Genomic DNA, 18,613 nt, shown 5'->3' on the forward strand with positions numbered 1-18,613 from the left:
CATGTCTGATCGGGGTTCGATTCGGTTCAATTTGATTTGCCATTGTTCTGCAATGGCAAATCGAATTGAATCCCGATCGAACATGTCGGATTTAATCGGATCGTAAATAGAATCGTAATCGAAACACACAAAGAATCGTATCGTGTAGATGGGGCTTTATATTCAAAAGGGCCCCTAATCTAAAGGATCTGCTAGCACTTAGTTGTCCAAGTCCACTTAAAGGAAATCTACATAATTAGAGAATCTTTTTTTCTAAGGAGTCGGTGCAGTAATCATAAAGCTGAGCTCCTAAAAGCAATTCTAAAGCGAAAATAAACGTATGCGATAATGAACTGTATGTGTTGTGCAGATAATAAATACAATATTAATAGCAAAGAAAAGAGTCTCCTATTGTTTTCTAGTACAGGGAGAGTTAACAAAAAACTTGAGATGTTTATCTATGCAAAAGAACTTCTCTGAGCTAGTCCACCATCAACTTGGCCAAACTCAGTCCTGTTTCCTGAAGGCTTAAAGGGACACTTAAGGCTAGCTAAAAAAATTAGTTTTACTCACCTGGGGCTTCCACCAGTCCCCTGCAGCTATCGGATGTTCAATGCTACAAAAAAGTTGGGGGAAACCCTTTTACTCAGTTAGTGTTGGATGTTAATATGAAGTTGTCATGGGGTTTTGTTGAGGGAATCCTGTTGGAAAGGGAATACAGACATATGGAGATCAAGGATGTTAATATTCCAACCTTCTATATCATCCCCAAGACACATAAAAATCTGGTTAACCCTCCGGATAGGCCTATAATTTCGGCCAATGGAGGACCTTTGGAGAGGGTATCCCAGTATGTGGAGAAAAAATTGAAGCCGATGGTGGTCTCTCTACCTTCATACGTAAAGGATACAATGGAAGTGTTAAACAAGATAGACAAAGTGGTGGTGCCAGATGAATGTCTATTGGTCTCGCTCGATGTAGAGTCACTTTTTACATCTATACCTCATAGAGATGGTCTAAGGACAATTTCATTTTTTCTGGAAAAATATTATGGAGCAGAGGAAGAGGCCCATAACTGTTATGTGGTTGATCTGATGAAATTAATTTTGACAAGAAATTTCTTCCAGTTTGATGGTTGGTACTATCAGCAATTGAGGGGCGTGGCCATGGGGGCAGCGTGCTCTCCGGCCTACGCATGCCCAGGGGCGTCGCTAGCCCTGTTTTAGGGGGGTACGTGCCCCCAATCTTTCCTGGGGTGCCACGGATCTCCGCCCGGCCGCCCCCTCTGTCAGACTCAGCGGCTCCCTCCAGCCGCCGCGTCACTGACAGTCTCAGACCTCAGGATCAGGCGGCGAGCCGGCGACCAATCGTGCGGGCGCTAGGACCCAGCGCCCGCACTGATATGCGGAAGTGACATCACTTCCGCATATCGAGCGGGTGCGTCCAGCGCCCGCTCGTACATCTGGTCGGGTCGCCGCTGATCCTGAGGTCTGCTGAGAGGTAGGGGGGGGAGCGGCGGCGGCTAGAGAGGGGGCCTCCCTGTCACTCACTCACTCACTAAAGGGGCTCCCTGGCACGCACTCACTCCCTAAAGGGGCTCCCTGGCACTCACTCACTCCCTAAAGGGGCTCCCTGGCACTCACTCACTCCCTAAAGGGGCTCCCTTTTACTCACTCACTCCCTAAAGGGGCTCCCTGTCACTCACTCACTCACTCACTCCCTAAAGGGGCTCCCTGGCACTCACTCCCTAAAGGGGCTCCCTGTCACTCACTCACTCCCTAAAGGGGCTACCTGTCACTCACTCACTCCCTAAAGGTGCTCCCTGTCACTCACTCACTCCCTAAAGGGGCTCCCCTGGCACTCACTCACTCCCTAAAGGGGCTCCCTGGCACTCACTCACTCCCTAAAGGGGCTCCCTGGCACGCACTCACTCCCTAAAGGGGCTCCCTGGCACTCACTCACTCCCTAAAGGGGCTCCCTGGCACTCACTCACTCCCTAAAGGGGCTCCCTGTCACTCACTCCCTAAAGGGGCTCCCTGGCACTCACTCACTCCCTAAAGGGGCTCCCCTGGCACTCACTCACTCCCTAAAGGGGCTCCCCTGGCATTCACTCACTCCCTAAAGGGGCTCCCCTGGCACTCACTCACTCCCTAAAGGGGCTCCCCTGGCACTCACTCACTCCCTAAAGGGGCTCCCCTGGCACTCACTCACTCCCTAAAGGGGCTCCCTGGCACGCACCCACTCCCTAAAGGGGCTCCCTGGCACGCACCCACTCCCTAAAGAGGCTCCCTGGCACGCACCCACTCCCTAAAGGGGCTCCCTGGCACGCACCCACTCCCTAAAGGGGCTCCCTGGCACGCACCCACTCCCTAAAGGGGCTCCCTGTCACGCACCCACTCCCTAAAGGGGCTCCCTGTCACTCACTCACTCCCTAAAGGGGCTCCCTGGCACTCACTCACTCCCTAAAGGGCCTCCCTGTCACTCACTCACTCCCTAAAGGGCCTCCCTGTCACTCACTCACTCCCTAAAGGGGCTCCCTGTCACTCACTCACTGCCTAAAGGGGCTCCCTGTCACTCACTCACTGCCTAAAGGGGCTCCCTGTCACTCACTCACTGCCTAAAGGGGCTCCCTTTCACTCACTCACTGCCTAAAGGGGCTTCCTGTCACTCACTCACTGCCTAAAGGGGCTCCCTGGCACTCACTCACTGCCTAAAGGGGCTTCCTGGCACTCACTCACTGCCTAAAGGGGCTCCCTGGCACTCACTCACTACCTAAAGGTGCTCCCTGTCACTCACTATCGGGGTCCCTGTCACTCACTACCTAACTGGAGGCGCCTGTCACTCACTAGCTAACTGGAGGCGCCTGTCACTCACTAGCTAACCTGGGGGTCCCTGTCACTCACTACCTAACTTGGGGGGGCTACCATATTAAGGGGGCATTCTGCCTATTTATGTGAAATGCTGTCTATTTATGTGCCTCATGACTGCTGAATGTGTCTTGTTGGGAGCCTTATGATTTGTTGGGGGCCTCATGATTGCTGAATTTGTCTTGTTGGGGGCCTCATGATTTGTTGGGGGCCTCATGATTGCTGAATTTGTCTTGTTGGGGGCCTCATGATTGCTGAATTTGTCTTGTTGGGGGCCTCATGATTTGTTGGAGGCCTCATGATTGCTGAATTTGTCTTGTTGGGGGCCTCCTGATTTGTTGGGGGCCTCATGATTGCTGAATATGTCTTGTTGGGGGTCACATGATTGCTAACTGCGAGACTATGGGAAAAGCTGAATCCTTATCATATGAGACAATAGCATTAAACCTACTTTTTTAGCGTTTTAAAACAGAAAATAAAACTGGGAGGTTCTAAAAAATTGAATACATTTTTCAGGAGTAGGATGGATGAAATTGTTTATCTTCACAGTTTATTTTCAACTTGGATTTTCCATAATGTTCATGTATGAGTTAAAACGTTTGTACAGTATTTAGTTTAAATTGCTGTTGCCACTTTGCGATAGATACCGGTAAGTGACTTTTGGGTTGCAGTTTGGGCACTCGGCCTCCAAAAGGTTCGCCACCACTGTCCTAATCTGATGTCCCACCATTGCTAGGTTCATGTAAATTTGTCTCCACCCGTTACCACACCTATATTCTGGTCCATGGCCCACCCATTTTTTGGTGCGGCGCGATAAGCACGCCACACAACGTGATCGTCATATTTTTGGCACGCTAGCTGCAGTGTGCTGAATTCTGCTGCCTACAGTATGTACAGTATACGCTGTTCTCTAGTGCTTGCACTGTGTGCTGATTTACCTCCAGTGTGTACAGTGTAAGGTGTTACTCTGTGCCTTTATTGATTGTAAACCAGCTGTATTGTATGCTGATCCCTGCTACTTTCAGTATGTACAGTATTAGCTGTAAAGCCTGGTACACACATACAATTTTGATTAGCCAATTTTAGCTCTGTTCATAAAATTCATTGTCTGTTGGCCCACTTACTGCACGGGGGTGGGAAATTGGGGGTCAGTGATTGACCAATCAAAATTGTATGTGCGTATACATCTTTGATCTATGCCTATACTGATTGTAAATGATCGAAATAAAGGACAGGGGGCTCCGTCCAATATTTCGATGGGCAGGCCCGTTATCCGTAGCTTACACCGCTGCTAAGTTCATGTACATTTGGCCCCACCCATGGCCACGCCCACTCACCGCATGGCCACGCCCATTTTTTGCCCCCTCCTGGTGCCCACAGGTGCCACTGATCTCCAGGGACCCTAGAAATGCCCCTGCGCATGCCTGCACCTAGGTTTGTGGGAGTTGGAGGAGGTGTATGGCATGCGTGGGTTCGGCGAGCGCGTCGCCCTATGGCTACGTTACATAGACGATGTGGTAATGGTGTGGAGAGGAGACAGGCAAAGTCTCAACACCTTTGTGGAACAATTAAATTGTAATCAAAGAAATATTTTTGTAACGTATACCTGTGATGAAGAAATGATATCCTTTTTAGATTTAAAAATATTTAAACAGGGCAATAGATTATTAACCAGTACATATAGGAAAGAAAGTGCGGGCCATACACTACTGCATGCTTCAAGCCACCACTTGGGGTGTCAAATAAGGTCAGTGCCAACAGGGGAGTTCTTGAGGATAAGGCGCAATTGCACCACGTTAGATTTGTTTAAGGAGGAGGCATATGCCCTGAGACAGAGATTGAAAGAGAGGGGCTACCCTAATAGGATGATTAAGAAAGCTTATGTTAGAGCATTGCAAACAGACAGGGAGTCCCTATTGGTAAAAAAGGAGCAAAGTAGGGAAGAACAGAGTGTTAATGACCCGGTTAGATTGATTACCAAGTATGGCAGCCATTGGGAACAATTATTAGCTATTCTCAATAAAAATTGGGGGATTCTTACCCTGGATTGAGACATAGCAGAAATAGTGGGGACGACACCACATGTGACGGCGAAAAGAAGCAGTAGTCTTAATGATTTGCTAGTAAGAAGTGAGTTCCAAAGACATAGAGATACCCCTATGAGGAGAAAGGGGATGTTTAAATGTCAGAATTGCAGATTGTGTAAATATGTGATAGAAGGTGATACCTTCATGGATAGCACAGGTACAGCTCAGTTTAAAATACGAGATTATATCTCATGTGCTACAACAAAAGTAATCTATCAGTTGATTTGTCCTTGCAACAAAATGTACATAGGTAAGACGGGGAGGGACCTGTAAACACGGATAGGAGAGCATATAAAGAATATTAAGGCTAAGCATATGGATAGTGCAGTGGCACAGCATTTCATAGAGTGCCACAACAGTGACCCTAAAGGAATGAAATTTAGGGGGATTTAAAAATTAAATATTAGTCCCAAAAGGGGGGATTTTGATAGAATATTGTTGCAGAAAGAATGCATGTGGATTTATAAATGTAAGACCCTAAAACCAAGGGGAATAAATGTGGATTTTAATTTAGGAGTTTTTCTTTAAATCCATGTTCGGGTCACCAAACCACCTTTCCTAAGGGGGAAAATAAGAGATAGGGCCCTGTGTGTGTCCATATCGATGTGGAGTCTTTTTCCTGCCAGCAAAATTCCTAAATATAGATCTGACAATCTCTCATAGGGTATTTTACGTGGGTTTTCAGGGTTCTGCTATGTGGGGTCCCCTCCCTCCGCATTTTAGAGACATGTGAGTTTAGATCAAGAAATATCATTGGCAACTGCTTCTATGAAGTATCTCCATAGTTGGGATGCATGTTTAAAATCAGGTATATGTAACAGGTGAAGGCATATTGCTGTATTGAATGAGTACAATTATTAACCCAGTAGAGGGAGTAAGAGTACAGTCAGACAGCTGTCTTCTATGGCCTGGATATGACAGACAACGTGCATGCATAAAAAGCAACCACAAGATGGTGTTAGAGAGCATGTTACATAAATTTGGATGATAAACATTCATGCATGTATAAAAACAGCCACAAGATGGAGCAAGAGAGCTTTTTGCCATTAGTGCCGAAGAAATCAAAGTTGATTTGATGAAACCGGTCCACTAGTTTGATCTGTGTGAGTCACCATACTCAGAAGAGCCGTTTGGAGAGACTTCAGAGCTGATACATTGTTTGCAGCTTGCTACACCCCTGCCTCACAGTGAGAGAGGGGGCAGAGGGACGGAAGATCAGAGTGCACAGCCAGTAAGACCCTGTAAGCAGCGGGGACGCCCGTGCTGAGGACATTTGTACTGGGGCAAGGCTGTTGCTGCAACTGCACTGCAATACTGAACTAGGTGCTTGGTCTCTTGGGACAGAGTTTGTGAAAGGCCCTTCCCGGGTGCACAGGGAATTGGGTAAAGTATGGTGAGACACAATGCATGTTTTTAATCACTGCTGTGAAGTATATGGTAGCAATCCTGGCCAGATGAACTGCATATGCTTATTATTTTTTGCACTTGCTTTTTTTCAGTGAAGCAGTTCTGTTTTGGGACCTCAGTAATCAACAATAAACTTCACTCTCTTTGACTGTGCTAGGAAAATCAGAGCTATACACAGACTGTGCTGAGGTGATAAGTATTAGCTGCTAGTTAGGCAGAGAACTCATAACCCTGTTTGATTGAACTGCATAGGAAATGTGATTAGCGTGGCATAATAGTGCATATGTTAGTCCAGTTAGATGCTCAGGTGTATATTTCATGGTTTTTAAAGGGATGGTGCAGAGGCGTAGCTAGGGTTTTCAGCGCCCGGGGACAAAGACTATTAATGCGACCCCCGTGCCAAAAGGGGGCGTGGCCACATAATAAATGTGGGTGTCGTTATGGGTGGAGCCAAATGTATATGGAGGTTAGCAGGCTCACGCTCACCCACCCTCCCTCAGTATGTACCTTCCAGCATGTTCCAAAACATATTCAGCAATCATGAGCCCCCCCCCCCCCCCCCCCATCAAGACAAATTCAGCAATCATGAGCCTCCCCCATCAAGACAAATTCAGCAATCATGAGCCCCCCCCCCCCATCAAGACAAATTCAGCAATCATGAGCAAACATGAGGCCCCCAACATGACCAACTCAGCAATCATGAGGCCTCCAACAAGACAAATTTAGCGATCTTGAGGCCCCCAACAAGACAAATTCAGCAATCATGAGGCCCCCAACAAGACAAATTCAGCAATCATGAGGCCCCTAACAAGACAAATTCAGCAATCACGAGGCCCCCAACAAGACAAATTCAGCGATCTTGAGGCCCCCAACAAATCATGAGGCCCCCCAAAAATAGGTAGCCCCAGGTCTATAGGTGTCCCCAGAATAGGTGGCCAGCAGTATAGATGTCCCCAGAATAGGTGGCCAGCGGTATAGATGTCCCCAGAACAGGTAGCCAGGGGTAGAGATGTCCACAGAACAGGTAGCCAGGGGTATATGTGCCCAGTATATGTAGGCAGGGGTATGTGTGCCCAGTATATGTAGCCAGAGGTATATGTTCCCAGTATATGTAGCCAGGGGTATATGTGCCCAGTATATGTAGCCAGGGGTATATGTGCCCAGTATATGTAGGCAGGGGTATTTGTGCCCAGTATATGTAGGCAGGGGTATATATGTCCAGTATATGTAGGCAGGGGTATATATGCCTAGTATATGTAGCCAGAGGTATATATGCCCAGTATATGTAGCCAGGGGTACATATGCCCAGTATATGTAGGCAGGGGTATATATGCCCAGTATATGTAGCCAGGGGTATATATGCCCAGTATATGTAGCCAGGGGTATATATGCCCAGTATATGTAGCCAGGGGTATATATGCCCAGTATATGTAGGCAGGGGTATATATGCCCAGTATATGTAGGCAGGGGTATATATGCCCAGTATATGTAGCCAGGGGTATATATGCCCAGTATATCTAGCCAGGGGTATATATGCCCAGTATATGTAGCCAGGGGTATATATTCCCAGTATATGTAGTCAGGGGGTATATGTCCCCAGTATATGTAGGCAGGGGTATATATGCCCAGTATATGTAGGCAGGGGTATATATGCCCAGTATATGTAGCCAGGGGTATATATGCCCAGTATATGTAGTCAGGGGGTATATGTCCCCAGTATATGTAGGCAGGGGTATATATGCCCAGTATATGTAGGCAGGGGTATATATGCCCAGTATATGTAGCCAGGGGTATATATGCCCAGTATATGTAGCCAGGGGTATATATGCCCAGTATATGTAGCCAGGGGTATATATGCCCAGTATATGTAGCCAGGGGTATATATGCCCCGTATATGTAGCCAGGGGTATATGTCCCCAGTATATGTAGGCAGGGGTATATATGCCCAGTATATGTAGGCAGGGGTATATATGCCCAGTATATGTAGCCAGGGGTATATATGCCCAGTATATGTAGCCAGGGGTATATATGCCCAGTATATGTAGCCAGGGGTATATATGCCCAGTATATGTAGGCAGGGGTATATGTGCGTAGAGTAGGTAGCTGGGTGTCCCCCTCCCTGGCTCCCCAGCAGGAGGGGAGCAGCGCAGAGAAGGAGAGCTGCTCTCCCTCCCTCGCTCTCCCCTCCATTAATGTCCGGGTGGCTGGCAGCGGCGGGCGGAACTTATCTCCGTCTCGTCGCAGCGCCGGATGGATTAGCCGCTACTCTGGTCTGGTCCAGACCAGAGCAGCGGCTGCGGCACCCGGACTTCTGGCGCTGGAGCGAGACGGAGGTAAGTCCCGCCCGCTGCGCCAGAGACACTGGACATTAATGGAGGGGAGAGCGAGGGAGGGAGAGCACCCTAAGATGAGAGAAGGGGGGAGATGGCCCCCTTCTCCACCGTCCGCATAGCTCTCCCTCTTCTCTGCGCTGCTCCCCTCCACAGAAAAAAAAAACCAAACCAACAAAAAAAAAAAACAAACATCAAAGCAGCTCAGCTGGGCGCCCTTAGGGACCCAGCGCCCGGGGGCACTTGACCTACCCCGACCCCCCCTAGCTCCGCGCCTGGGATGGTGGAATATTTGGGGATCATGGGTATTCTATGTGTATTTAATGTGATGTGATTTTCATAATACACGTGTTTCATATATCAGTCATTGATCTCTGAGGTTTTTTGTTATTTCAGCCCCCTGCAGCTGTCCGGTGACCACGCTGTCTCGCTCCGATCCTCCTGTCCCTGCCGGCAGCTAGTTCCGTTTTCGGCGGCAGGCACCAACGACAGGCCTGGGAACGCGAGTGATTCTTTGCATTCCTGGCCGCAATAGCAGTATAGAGGGCACTATTGCAGCCAGGAACGCAAAGAATCACTCACGTTCCCAGCCGGTCGGCGCCTTTCGCCGAAACCGGAAGTAGCCGGCGTCGGGGACAGGAGGATTGGAGCGAGACTGCGTGTGCACCAGACAGCTGCAGGGGGCTGGTGGAAGCCCCAGGTGAGTAAAACTCATTTTTTTTAGCTAGCCTTAAGTGGCCCTTTAAACAGCCAAAAAAACAGTGAGAGACAGCTTGGTATAAGGTTTTACTGCAGAAAAGTTCAAATGGTCATTAGCTCTGTTTTACAGCTTAAAAGACAGAGTGTGGTTTTAAAACTGCAACTGTTACTGTATGATGCAATATTATAAATAAAGTTATATAACTGAAAATAAAAATACTGTATGAGACTCTTTTCTTTGCTGCTAATGCTATTTAATATCCATACTACACATACAATTCAGTATCTTGTAAGTTTATTTTTGCTTCAGATTTGCTTTAACAATGTGGTTTCTAAAACCGTTAACCAAAGAATTAAACAGCGCTCAGATGCCCACCCCTAATCTGATCAATAATATGATTCAAATATAGTAAATACAATCAATATGATTTATACAATTATGACACATATATAATCCTATGCAGCAATCTCACACCAATCTGGTGTCTCTGCAAAAAAAATGCAGTTCCTGTATGCCACAAGGTTCTATGGGTGCACTTCTGGAAAAAGGCATGAGTCGGTCCTTTCTTGTAAATGCTATTTCTATGCCAGACCAGCGCTCCAACCATAAATGCTCTATATACAGACTTTAGCCATCACCAAGGACACCCTAAGGATCCACACTCACCAACTACGGTACTTACAGTGGCCTTAATTCGCCTTTGGGGTACTTGCCAGGCTCCCTACACCCTGTGGCTGATACCACTCAGATGCCTCTCCTTCTCTCCTTCTTGGGTCACATATATACCTCAATGCAAACAAAGGCTATCATTGCGCAGATATCTTATCATAAAAAACGGTTTATTAAAACGTCCCACTCACATATTACAAACAGATGGTAAGCCTGTGGAGTATAGGAACGGGCTACCCCCCCCCCCCCCCCGTGCTGGCTGCCGTTAAGATGTTTTCTCAGGGTCCCACTCGCTCCACCACGCCACCGTGTCCCACTGCTCCCGTACGTGTTACTTCCGCATGTGGCTCCTCCCTATCGATTTTGTCATGAGAATGACTCATTCAGGGAATGGAGCCACCATGCGGAGATTACAATGTTATGGGCATCTCCGCATGGTGGCTCCATCCCCTGAATGAGTCATTCTCATGACTAAAAAGTTAGTTTTGTCCAACAGTCAACACTTTGTGTACTTGTTGTAGTGTAGATGCATGATTCAAATATATCAAATATATATCAGACCCATAGCTTGTCCCTGTAATTTAGAAATAAGTATGACTATGATCCACAATTGTTACAGTTTTTTATCTTGGAAAGTTGGTACTCTAATGGAGGTAGTAAAGTTGTTGAAAATAGTAACACATTGGAATTGTAAATAGAATACTTTGTGGCAGCAAAGCATGAATATAGATTGTTACTTTAGTTGCTTTATGAGTAATATTTAATATAAAATTCTAGAACGTAGTATTCTGCATAGTTTAACATGATTTTATTTATATTCTTGTGGGAAAATGGATTGCCGATGGCTCCCATGGTAGTGAGTGGGGAGTTGGTGGTGTAGAAGCCTAAACTTTTACTCATTGCATAATTGTGTTTCATATAGTTTATAGGGCATTCCTCAATCCAAATACTTTTTTTTTGTTTTAATACTCTAATTCCCTATAAACTAAACAAGCCTCGCCCACAGCTCCTTCTGTGCCTTGGCACTCTCAGAGCCATGTAGCAAGGGCTTATTGGAGCTCAGTCTGGGCAGGAGGAGGAGGAGATCAGTGGTGCTCAGCAGAGCTCGAATATTCGAGTAGCTCGAATATTCGAGCTCTTTTCCAGCTATTCGAGCTCGGTATTCGAGCTCCGAATAGCTGGAGCTATTCGAATGGGCTATCCGAGTACACTCGAATAGCCCATTCACTATTCGAGCTATTCGAGCAACCCGGCGCTATTCGAGCTCGGTACCGAGCTCGAATAGCGTCATAGCCCAGATTGATGTCCTTAGAGCCAATCAGAGGGCTCCCAGGCCCTCTGACGGCAGCCAATCACAGAGGGGGACCCTGGCCAGCCCCTACCCTATAAATAGCGGCCGCCATGTTCCGTTTCTCCATGCTTGCCTGAGACTTGTACAGAGAGAGAGTTGCTCCTTTGTGCTTTGGCTTAGCAAGTGCTCTATTGTGATCATTTACCTAGCGTTTTTGCTCACCTACACCTGCCATATACACCTATATTGTTGTTAGTTAGATAGACATTGTATTTTAGTTAGTAGCTTGTGTGTTACATTAGAGACAGGCAGCTGCTGCAAGCTTACAGGTTTAGGCCTCAGGGGGGCCTTGCCTCTGTGGGCAGCTGTCCTCTGTTTATTTCTCTCATCTATACCAGTATTTCTGCTGTCCTTTACTAATAGTATTGTAGTTATACTGTACTAGGAGTAGGACACTCACTGACTGTCACTGTTTATAGGCTACTAGCTAGCTCCTGCGTGTGTGCACTCACTCACTGTCTGTGTGTACACACACTCTATTTCCTTCTGATTACTGATAGATTATTGTTATTTAGTTGTACTTACTTACTACTTACTCTTACTGTACCCGTAGGGACACTCACTGTCACTGTTCATATAGGCTACTAGCTCCTGCGTGTGCGCACTGCACTCACTGTCTGAGTGTACACACACAACACACACTCTATTTCCTTCTGATCGCTGATTGATTATCGTAATTAGTTAGTTGTACTTACTGTTACTACTTACTCTTACTGTACTAGGAGTCTAGGACACTCAGTCACTGTCCATAGGCTACTAGCTCCTGCGTGCGTGCACTCACTGTCTGAGTGTACACACACCCACACTCCATTTCCTTCTGATCGCTGATTGATTATCGTAATTAGTTAGTTCTACTTACTGTTACTACTTACTCTTACTGTACTAGGAGTCTAGGACACTCAGTCACTGTGTTCATAGGCTACTAGCTCCTGCGTGCGTGCACTCACTGTCTGAGTGTACACACACCCACACTCCATTTCCTTCTGATCGCTGATTGATTATCGTAATTAGTTAGTTGTACTTACTGTTAATACTTACTCTTACTGTACTAGGAGTCTAGGACACTCAGTCACTGTCCATAGGCTACAAGCTCCTGCGTGCGGTCACTCACTGTCTGAGTGTACACACACCACCCACACTCTATTTCCTTCTGATCGCTGATTGATTATTGTAATTAGTTAGTTCTACTTACTGTTACTACTTACTCTTACTGTACTAGGAGTCTAGGACACTCAGTCACTGTGTTCATAGGCTTCTAGCTCCTGCGTGTGTGCACTCACTGTCTGAGTGTACACACACCCACACTCCATTTCCTTCTGATCGCTGATTGATTATTGTAATTAGTTAGTTCTACTTACTGTTACTACTTACTCTTACTGTACTAGGAGTCTAGGACACTCAGTCACTGTGTTCATAGGCTACTAGCTCCTGCGTGCGTGCACTCACTGTCTGAGTGTACACACACCCACACTCCATTTCCTTCTGATCGCTGATTGATTATTGTAATTAGTTAGTTCTACTTACTGTTACTACTTACTCTTACTGTACTAGGAGTCTAGGACACTCAGTCACTGTCCATAGGCTACTAGCTCCTGCGTGCGGTCACTCACTGTCTGAGTGTACACACACCACCCACACTCTATTTCCTTCTGATCGCTGATTGATTATTGTAATTAGTTAGTTCTACTTACTGTTACTACTTACTCTTACTGTACTAGGAGTCTAGGACACTCAGTCACTGTGTTCATAGGCTTCTAGCTCCTGCGTGTGTGCACTCACTGTCTGAGTGTACACACACCCACACTCCATTTCCTTCTGATCGCTGATTGATTATTGTAATTAGTTAGTTCTACTTACTGTTACTACTTACTCTTACTGTACTAGGAGTCTAGGACACTCAGTCACTGTGTTCATAGGCTACTAGCTCCTGCGTGCGTGCACTCACTGTCTGAGTGTACACACACAACACACACTCTATTTCCTTCTGATCGCTGATTGATTATCGTAATTAGTTAGTTCTACTTACTGTTACTACTTACTCTTACTGTACTAGGAGTCTAGGACACTCAGTCACTGTCCATAGGCTACTAGCTCCTGCGTGCGTGCACTCACTGTCTGAGTGTACACACACTAAATTTACTTGTGATTACTACTGATTATTGTAACTGCTAGTTGTACTTCCTGACTGTTACTACTTACTTACTGTACTAGGGGACACTCACTCAGTCACCTCACCAACCAACCCACTCCATTAAAGTACCCCACTTTTCAGCCGCCCTTTTAAAAAACTTTTCTCTATACGCCCAAAACATTGAAGATGTCTGGAAGTGGCAGCCAGCGCGGTTTGGGCAAGGGGAAGGGCAGCAAGGGAATCAGGAGGAGAGGGAGTAGCATTGTGGCAAGCCGCGGCCGCGGGCGCGCCACCATGCACAGTTCCGCAGCAGCAGCAGCAGCGTCAGTGGCTAACATTCCTCCCATAGCCACTGGCCGTGGACGCCTTGGGCGCCGCCCAGCAGGAGCATCTGCAACTCACGCTGCAGAGACACAGCAGCAGCAGCGTGTAGCACCTGCTCCCATTTTCCTCCAGCCGGGTCGGAAACGTCCCATTGAGGAAAAGGATGCAGACACTGTGGTGCAACTCATGACGGAGGATGAGCAGCCCGCCATCAGCTCTGCATCCGAGGCCTCCACCCTCACCACCACCACCACCACCACCCCTGTTCGCAGCAGCCGCCCAGCAGGGTCTGGGGAGGAGGCCAGTTCACCGTCACTCGCCGACCTGTCATTCAGCAGTCTTTTGACCCCAGGCATCATGAGTAAATTGTCTGCTGTTGTTGGCGATCTTGAGGAGGAGATGCTGATGGGCACTTTGGGGGATGAGGGATTGGACAGCAAGACTGTGGCGACAGTCAAGCAGCCCATCCATGCATCAGGAGAGGAGTTTGGGGGGTCCTCATCCCAGCAGGACATGTTTCAGGAGGGGGAGGATGATGATGACCCGGTGACAGACAGAGACTGGGTGCCACCACCTCCAGGGGATGTCGTCCTCAGCAGCTCTGAGGAGGAGGAGGAGGATGCTCTTGTGGGCCTTGCAAGGAGGCGCATCATTGCAAGCATTGGCAGCAGCAGTAGGCAGGTCCCACAGCCTGCTGGTGTCTCAGGCTCAGCAGCAGCAGCAGCAGCATCTGCCAGTACCACCACCAGCCGCACCCAAGCCCCCCAAGCCCCCCCCCCAACCACCACAGGGAGACAGGCAGCAGCGCTTCCATGCCGTAGGGGGATGTTTAAGTCACCAATCTGGCGATATTTCACCATGCCCACTGTGTACAGCAAGTACGCCACTTGCAACCACTGTCAGCGGAAGTTGAGCAGAGGTGCAGACCCCTTAAAGTTCTGCACCAGCTCGCTCATCAACCACCTTGCGGCTAAACATTTCCACCAGCATGAGGAGTTCCAGAGGCTGAAGGCATCTGGTGCTGGCAGTGGCACCACACCCATCACTGCACAGCCTTCAGCAGCAGCAGCAGCAACAGCAGCCACCCGCCCTCCTGCTCCTCCAGCAGCACCAGCAGGAGTGCGGAAACGCACTGCTCCTCCCCCCTCTGCAACTCCTGCCGCCGACACTGAGGCCTGTTCTGGCAGCCAGTCCTCAGTGGCCTCCTCCGCTGTGTCTGCTGATTCCCGTGCCAGCAAAAGGCCACGCCAGAGCCTTTTGAGCGAGTCCTTCCAGGGGGTGGTTAGGGCTCTGCCTCCCAGCAGCCGTCGCGTGCGGCAGCTGAACGGCTTGCTGGCACGGGCCATGTGCTCCCAACTCCTGCCGTACACGCTCGTGCAGGAGGGGAGCGACATTCGTGCGCTGCTTGCTTGCGCAGCCCCAGACTGGCAGCTCCCCAGCAGACACTTCTTTGCCCGCAAGGCCATTCCTGCACTGCACCGCTTTGTGATGGCCAATGTGGAGCGAGGGCTGGAGCACGCGGTTGGTGAAAGGGTCCACGTCACCATGGACTCCTGGAGCAGCCGCTTCGGGACAGGCCGCTACCTGTCCTTCACTGTCCACTGGGTCAGCTTGGTGGAAGGGGGTGAGGATGGGAGAGCAGCAGCGGGCACAGCAGCAGCAGCAACACAGTGGGTGGTGCCACCCCGCAGGGTCAGGGGAACTGCAGCAGGTTCCTCCGATCCTCTGCCATCCTCCGGCACACCTGGCCAAACCCCCCGCCTCAGCAGCAGCGTGAAGGCCCGCCACTGCCAAGCGCTGCTGCACTTGGTCAGCCTTGGGAAGACCAAGCTGACGGCAACCCATGTGTTGGCCAAACTCCAGGAGCAGGAGAGGATTTGGCTGACCCCCAGAGGCCTCAGAGTCGGAGAGGTGGTGGCCGACAATGGGGCCAATCTGGTTGCCGCAATAGACAGGGGAAACCTGACCCACATCCCCTGTCTTGCCCACGTGCTGAACCTGGTGGTGCAGAAGTTCCTGCGCACCTACCAGGGGATGGGCGAACTGCTGGAAACGGCAAGGAATGTTGTGCGTCACTTCCGGCGCTCGGCTGCAGCCTGTGCGAGCCTGGAAGACGTGCAAAAGGAGCTGGATCTGCCACACCATCGGCTGATCCTTGACGTTCCGACTCGCTGGAACTCCACCCTGGCGATGTTGGAGCGTCTGGTTGAACAGAGGCACGCTGTCAAACAGTACCTTGCCCTGGCCACTGTTTCCGCAGCTCAGAGAAGGGACAAGACCAGCAACATCCCGTCCATCGTCCCCGATGATGACTGGAGGCACATGCAGCAGGTGTGCTTAGTGCTGGCTCCCTTCCTGCAGGCCACAAACATGGTGAGCAGGGACCATGCTATGGTCTGCGAGTGGGTGCCCCTGGTTTCTCTGCTGAACAGGGCCCTCGATGCTTTGCTGGAACAGGGAGCGGCAGCCTTGGACCAGCAGGAGCGGCAACCAGCTGCGCAGTCCACCTCTGAGGGGGAGGAGGAGGAGGACTTGGTGGAGGTCCCTGACCTGGCTGCTGATGAGGGGGATCAGCACAGCGCAGCTGAGTTGGTGCGGGGGTGGAGAGAGGATGAGGCGGCAGAGGAGGAGGATGAGGACAGCACTGACGTCGATGTGCCAGCAGACGTGGCCCGCCTCTTCCCAATGGCAGCGCACATGCTGACGTGCCTGCGCAGGGACCCCAGGGTGATCCAGATGAAGCAGAGGGAGGAGATCTGGATCAGCATGATGTTGGACCCACGCCTCAAGGGGAAGTTGAGCCAGTTCCTGCCGCCTGCAGGAGGAGACCCAGCGCAACAAATAAGGAGCTTGCAGCAGGCCCTTGTTGAGCGCTTGGAGGAAGCCTTCCCCCAGCCTTCCACCCCCACTGTCCAGCAGCCAGCACAGAGGCAGCAGCAGGTGCCTGCATCCAGCAGCAGCAAGCGCCCCACAGACCTGCTGTCTCTCAGCCACGAGCTCTACAGGACTGTAGAGGCTCCGGCAGCAGTGACTAGAGAGGAGATGCATGCAGCAGCATCCTCCTCCGGTCACAGCCAGCGCCTGACCCGCATGGTGGCTGACTACATGGGGTCGTACAGCGGGCTTGACAGCGATGCCCCTGTTGATCCCATGGAGTATTGGGTCAAGCGCATGGAGATCTGGAGCGAGCTGGTGCAGTACGCCCTGGAAGTGCTGTCCTGCCCCCCTTCCAGCGTGCTGTCCGAGCGCTGCTTCAGTGCAGCTGGTGGCGTGGTCACCGAGAAACGCTCACGTCTGTCTCACAAGTCTGTGGACAGACTGACGTTTCTCAAGATGAACCAGGTGTGGGTGGAAGGCGAGTTCCTGGCCCCTGTTGTCGGCGAGAGGGGGACATGAACTGGCTGCCGGAACCATCGTTAATGTGCCTTACCACCCTTTACCACCTCCTGGCTCCTGCTCACTAAGCCAGCCTGGTTCACTTTGACTATTACGTCGCCTGCAGCCACACATTTTACACCTACAGTGGGCTGCTGTGTACTGCCCTTCTGCTGTCTGTCTGTGTTTCCCACTGGGTACACAGAATTACCTTCTGCCACCAGCTATTACGTCAAACAATAGCTATATTGGTTGCAAAACCAAAACCAAACAAACCATTAAAAAAAATAAAAGGTTTAATTTTTCTGAGGTGCCCGGGTTGAAAACTGTGTTGTCCCAGTTGTGTATTGGACACAATGTGGGCTGCACGACCGCTGTCTGGGACCTCCTGTTGTGTTTATTTACAGCCCTGGTATCACCGCTAGGTACCAGGGCTATTATGTCACGCTGCCTACCTGCTGCCACACTCACACTGCTCCTCCACACCTCCTCCTGCTGCTGCTGCTGTCTGTCTGTGTTTCCCACTGCCAGGGTACACAGATGATTTACCTTCTGCTGCCACTCTGCCACCAGCTATTACGTCAAACAATAGCTGCTCGCCTACTCCTCCATTCCTCCTCCTGCTGCTGCTGTCTGTCTGTGTTTCCCACTGCCAGGGTACACAGAATTACCTTCTTCTGCTGCCACTCTGCCACCAGCTATTACGTCAAACAATAGCTATATTGGTTGTAAAACCAAAAACCAAAAAACCATTAAAAAAAATAAAAGGTTTAATTTTTCTGAGGTGCCCGGGTTGAAAACTGTGTTGTCCCGGTTGTGTATTGGACACAATGTGGGCTGCACGACCGCTGTCTGGGACCTCCTGTTGTGTTTATTTACAGCCCTGGTATCACCGCTAGGTACCAGGGCTATTATGTCACGCTGCCTACCTGCTGCCACACTCACACTGCTCCTCCACACCTCCTCCTGCTGCTGCTGCTGCTGTCTGTCTGTGTTTCCCACTGCCAGGGTACACAGATGATTTACCTTCTGCTGCCACTCTGCCACCAGCTATTACGTCAAACAATAGCTGCTCGCCTACTCCTCCATTCCTCCTCCTGCTGCTGCTGTCTGTCTGTGTTTCCCACTGCCAGGGTACACAGCATTACCTTCTTCTGCTGCCACTCTGCCACCAGCTATTACGTCAAACAATAGCTATATTGGTTGTAAAACCAAAAACCAAAAAACCATTAAAAAAAAAAAAAGGTTTAATTTTTCTGAGGTGCCCGGGTTGAAAACTGTGTTGTCCCAGTTGTGTATTGGACACAATGTGGGCTGCACGACCGCTGTCTGGGACCTCCTGTTGTGTTTATTTACAGACCTGGTATCACCGCTAGGTACCAGGGCTATTATG

At 49.6% G+C, this 18,613-nt stretch overlaps 1 protein-coding gene across 1 annotated transcript in view; it reads left to right on the plus strand.

Moving 5' to 3' along the window:
- LOC137527192 (rho GTPase-activating protein 20-like) overlaps nt 1-18,613 on the plus strand; it is a 275,894-nt gene that overhangs the window by 172,034 nt on the left and 85,247 nt on the right. The gene's annotated exons all lie outside the window — the stretch shown is intronic.

Source organism: Hyperolius riggenbachi, chromosome 8, assembly GCF_040937935.1.
Source record: "Hyperolius riggenbachi isolate aHypRig1 chromosome 8, aHypRig1.pri, whole genome shotgun sequence".
NCBI classification, from domain to species: Eukaryota; Metazoa; Chordata; class Amphibia; order Anura; family Hyperoliidae; genus Hyperolius; species Hyperolius riggenbachi.